Source organism: Hyposmocoma kahamanoa, unplaced genomic scaffold (assembly GCF_003589595.1).
Source record: "Hyposmocoma kahamanoa isolate Upper Pololo Valley unplaced genomic scaffold, ASM358959v1 146060, whole genome shotgun sequence".
NCBI lineage: Eukaryota > Metazoa > Arthropoda > Insecta > Lepidoptera > Cosmopterigidae > Hyposmocoma > Hyposmocoma kahamanoa.
The window spans coordinates 22,517-28,516 of NW_020653522.1; positions in this window are offsets into that span (position 1 = coordinate 22,517).

Consider the following 6,000-nt stretch of genomic DNA (forward strand, 5'->3'; position numbering starts at 1 on the left):
CGTAGGAAAGCCGTGAAAAGATGTTTCGAGTTAATTAAAAAATTCTGTGGAACCATCATTAGCAGTAGTTGTGACGAAAACAAGAACAGTTAAAACTAGGACATTCAGTACCTTACTGAATTTTAGGTTGAGTTGTACAACGATTCGCACCGTTTTGATGTGATAAGGTAACATCTGCAAAATGACAACTTTTTAGGACAGAGATTTAAAGATTCTTCGAACAAAATTGGTTGATAACTTTATTATCTTCTTCTTCTCGAGGTGCCATCTCCTACCGGAGGTTCGTGACCATTAAGGCTATCTGTACTTTAGACACAGCTGCACGGAACAAGGATCTTGTGCTCAAGTTGAACCATGTCCGGAGATTCTTAAACCACGAAGTACGTCTTCTTCCAGGTGGTCGTTTTCCCTGGACGTTTCCTTGCATAATTAATCAGAACAGGTCGTATTTATCATTACACATTTTGTGACTAAAGTACTGTAGCTTGCGTTTTCTGACGGTATTCACAACCTCTAATTTCTTATTCACCAATTTGCACTAACTCTGTTATTGGACACTCTATCCGTCCACGATATTTTCAAAATTCTTCTGTATGCTCATGTTTCGAATGCTTGTAGGCGGTTGCTCATGTTTTGAGTTAAGGTAAATTTTTTTTCTTCAATAGACTTCCATTTAACACACCGAATGTATAATCTAGAGACGAAATAAATGCCATCCATCCCTAGCAACTCGTCAGGCAAATGGGCCTTACATCACTTTTAAATATCAAATCTCGTTTGCGCTGAAATCACAAATTAGAAAGCTGAAATAGTACAACGCCAACAACGTCTCTCCATAGTCCAAAATATTCTGTATTTATTGTAATAAAGATAATATCTCCAACAACCCATTGTTGGGTTTAACAACCCATTGGGGGACTGTTCCATTCGGTGATGTGGGAAAAACAGCAAAACACCTAATTACAAAACAAACGGAATCACATTTCATGGGTAATTAAATATTAAATATCTATGTAATTTTGCAATTTTTGTCCATTATAGCAAAGCTCTAGTTAAACTGGTCGATTTGAAGTGAACCAACTGACGACACCCGTCAATTCTGGCTGGCCAATCGGAGCGCAGTTGTCACCGTAATGATTTGGCAGAACAGTTTTCAAACAAATTAAATGAAATTTCGTCTCTGTTTCAGGTTATACACTCGATGTCTGTCATTGACTTACAAATAAATAGACGACGGGCCTAATACAAAAACCACGAAATGTCCCAAGTCAACCTATTTAAACGTAGTGACATGTAAAGGAATATAATAAAGCTAAAACGTTGAATTTAAATTGTAATGTCATCGCAGTACTGTCTAATTTTGCTTGCTTCGCTGTCAGTCGAACAAACGAAGACTAAAGCTTGAATGACGTTCTGTATACGATTTTAACGCCCTATATGTTCGGACACTTTTTAGCGCGGACCCGACGTCCATATAATCGTAAGTCAATGATGTCTGTACATAATTTGTTTTATGTAGTTCGATTATTTTTATGATTTTCATGTGATAAAATGCACTTCTGACGTATGATAAAATGTGGCTTTATTATACTAAGGATACGAATATCTATGTGGCCGAACGGTTACCATGCCGGACTGCTACGCAGAGGTCCCAGGTTCGATTCCCAGGCCGAGAGAAATATTTGTATGGCCTACGTTTATTTATCTCGTGAGTTTGGGTGTAATTTGTGGTTGCCTATGTGTGTGTCTATGGTACCCGCGACGCAGAGTTGCCCTAGTACGGGGTGAAGTTGAGTGTGTGCGTTGTTAAAAAAAAATAGGAATGTTTTAATAAGAATTACCCACATGAGGGATATAATTCCACTCTCCTCCTCTCCTCTCACTCCGTACCCTTTCGTACTCATAAAGCCGCATGTGTACACGTCGGAACTATCGTATTGAAATCATAAAAATAATACGAACTACACGAAGCAAATTTTGTTTATGTGAAATATTACAACTATTCTACATAGGAATAAAAAAGTTATCGACTAATTTCGTTCGTAAAGTCTGTAAACCTCTCTCCTGAAAAGTTGTCATTTTGTAGATGTGACCTTATTACAACAAAGGGTGGCTATTATATCGCATTGCTATTACAATAGTGCTGTAACTCAAAATATGTGAAATTCAAGATTATACTATTTCTGAACGTAAAATTTGATTCCTTACACCTCAGTAAGACCGTCGTTAGAATATAGTAAGAAACGATTAAGAGATGGTGCCGTGAGTCACTGTTGATGGTTTACTAACGTTTGTAACACCCCCTCCAACATTAAGTCACTTTTAATTATGATCGGAATTCGACAAGTGAGGACGTGTGTCATGTTTTTAATAAATGTTAACCTATACATTATATACATTTTAATACATTCTTTCACGGGAAGTGAGATTTTTTTTTTATACACCTTTTGAGTTATAACACTGTTTACCACGACCACCCCCCAGATTTGGCAGATGAAATCTTCCAGTTTTCACAAACAAGTAAAACCACAAATCACAAAGTAAAACCACTTTAGCAAGATGACGCCAACATCTACAAATGATACCTACAACGAATTAAAAACAATCCTTCTATTAAAATAGTAGGTAGGTAACATAAACAAAAATATACTGACATAACCAGTTATGAGTTTATCGCTGTTTATTTTAATAATTATGACATTTGTTTGCGATTCCATTTTGTGTATAAAATTCTGTACTTTAAATAAGCTATTTGCTTCATCTCCGATTATCTAACAACCGAAAATTTTATTTATGATATAAAGTGACGGGATAAACAACGTGCGCCTGATGGTAAACGACACGCCTGTCCATTACACTTTCAGTGTTACTCAGAGCATTAAATCGCAGAGATCTGAACATAAGTTGACAAGTCACATGTGCCTGTAGTTTCACCAGCACCTATAAACCTTCAAAACCGAAACGCAGTAATGTTCACATTAATGGTTGGTGGCAGAAATACACTCATACGTATAGAGTGCTAAAAAAACTGACCTCAAAAGTTTGTGGAATGTAGATTTTGCCAAGTTTTATTGAAAAGTGTGCGACCGCATTCATCCCCTTAGTTTGCCAACTTTAGAGATGGAAAATTTTCTACAAATTTAAATAGCACCCTCTTTCTAACATACAAAGAATCATCAAAATCAGTTCACAAATTTGTCGCGTAATTTACATACAAAAAAAAGAAAAAATGTAGGGAAGACGTACCGCATATTGGATACGCGCACAATACTGGATACCCCACTATAATGAAAACTAAACAACACCACCTTTATTTAAAAACTAAAACTACTTCCTCAATGTAAGTTACCAATATTTTGTTAGTTGTCTGCACCATTTTTGCCTTCAGTTCGCTGTCAACATTCAAAGCGTATTTTTCCGTTCGAGGATTTTTTCAGATTTTGAATTCAGAATGTTGTTAAAGTATTGTAAGTTTGCTAGCTGAACTAGGCGCATAGTTAGAATACAGAACTTAACGCATTTTAGCGATAATTGCTCAGGGTGAAATTTTCGTAACCATTTACTGTACAAGTAGTTAGTTACCTCAATATTGGATACCTCGGTATCCACAATACTAGATATCCGATATTGAGGTACCTACATCACTGGTTGTATAGTGTCTTTCATATTTAAATGTTTAATTATTTGTTTAGATGGGGATCATTAAAAAAGATGACCGTTTAGATTTTTAAAAGGATCATTTAAATACATGCCCTGGTTAATAGAGTTTACTCTATACTGGATATCCAATATTAAATAGTATGCCCTGTACGGAATATTTTATTAATTAACTGCCTCCGTGGCCGAACGGTTACCATGCCGAACTGCCACGCAGAGGTTCCAGGTTCGATTCCCGGGCCGGGAGAAATATTTGTATGACCTACATTTATTTCTCTCGTGAGTTTGGGTGTAATTTGTGGTTGTCTATGTGTGTGTCCATGGCACCCGCGACACAGGGTTTCCCTAGTGCAAGGCTATGTTGAGTGTGTGCGTTATTATTATTATTATTGTTAAATATTCTAATGTAAAATCTTTAGATAGACTGTGACTGTGACTGCAATACATACACATTTCTAAATATTATATTAGTGTTTTTGTCGAATGTTCAAAAAGTATCGAATTGAAAACCTCCTCCTTTTCTTAAGTCGGTTAAAAATCTGGTTTTTTTTCTATTTCACCCCATTTGTTGTCATTCAATCAGGCATGTTTTATTTTGGTATTATGCAAAAAACTTTAAATAAATAATGCACATAGAGTGCTACAATATCTGTCTCTGAAATCTCGGAATCATATGAAACGAACACCAAATAATCAAAACAAAACAGTAAAAGTATTACAAAGCTTTTCTTCTACATGATAAAAATAATAGCTTCAGCTAGATCAGCGACCATTTGGCATAACCATTTGTTTTATATTCCAACATTGTCAGCAGAACCATTACATGAAAACACACAATTTTACTGAGTGCGTAACTGTACCAAAATATAAATTAATAAATAAATAATGTACACACTCATAGCCGCGCACTAAGGAAACCCTGTGTCGCGAGTGCCTTGGACATAGACTACCACAAATTATACCCAAACACACGAGAGAAATAAATGTAGGCCACACAAATATTTCTTCTAGAATAGAATCAGTGACCCCTACGTGGAAGTCAAGCAATATATGGAACAAGTACATTTTTAGTTCTCAATTCGAGTAAGAATAGTTTATATAAAACCATGGCGACTGAAACTAGAATATTTTCAGTCAATTTTGTTCGTTAATTTGTCAAACTGTGGACATGTTATTATCATTCGTGTACAAAGTTCACGAGATAACAAAATAGCAGACGATTTTATCACCAACGGAATATTTTATCTATAATTCAATCAGAACGATTGCACATTATGTCGTACTCCTTGGTATAATATAATCACATGTGAGCACAAGTTTCAAAAGTGCTTTCATCATATGTCACGTAAATCATAAAAACGGGACGAACAAGTCGTGTGCCTGATGATAAGCGGCAGGTCCTTAACAGTTGCAACGCCCGTCACCCTGAGAGTTAACAAGTCCCATGTGCCTTAATTTGTATGTAATGTATTTTTTTTTATTGGATGTACAAAACAGTTTTAACATGCTGTGGAACATGTTTGAGATACATTTTATAGTCTTAATCTAGAATGTAGACCTAATACTTGTATGTACAGCATTATTATGCGAAGTGTAAACATATTTGCATAAGGATTAAAAAAAAAACAGGGAGAAGTGAGATTACAAACTTAAAACTAATGCCACTAAATACTAACATAGATACTAATTTGGCAGTACTAATGAGAAGACGAGTTGAATTACACCAGCATGCAGCACCCTTACCCTTTAAAACCGGGACACAGTCATGCTCACATTACTACCTGGCAGCAGAAATAGGTAAGGTGGCAATAATTCTTTGGACGAACTCTTTCACAAGGAGCTCTACTGTTACTAGATTCCTCTAGTTCATCTTTCTTCTAAGCGTCCTTAATTTAAATACGGTAGCTAAGTTCGCCTTTATCGGCACTTACGAATTTAACGCCTTATAAATAGCCCTACTATAATATGTAACTGTTTGTACATTGTAGAAGTAGATAGTGGTTACAAGGACATCGACATAGTAGAATTTCTATTTGCCTTTGTGAAATTCAGCTTTACTGCGTTCGCCACACTGTCAGAGAAGCATGGAGATTATGCAAATCTTTTTTTTTAAAGGCTATGTTCAACAGCGAACAAATGTAGAACCTACTCAGCATACAACATAGGCAGTCTATACAATATCTACACATTTATTAAGAAGTAGCTCACGCAATAAGAAACGAGCCTTACATACAAATCACGTTATTTGCATTTGAATGTATGGGATCTTACTATTATATCCGTTTTTGCGTGTTTATATATTTATCACTTCATTCAGATCATGTGTATTTTGTATATATTAAT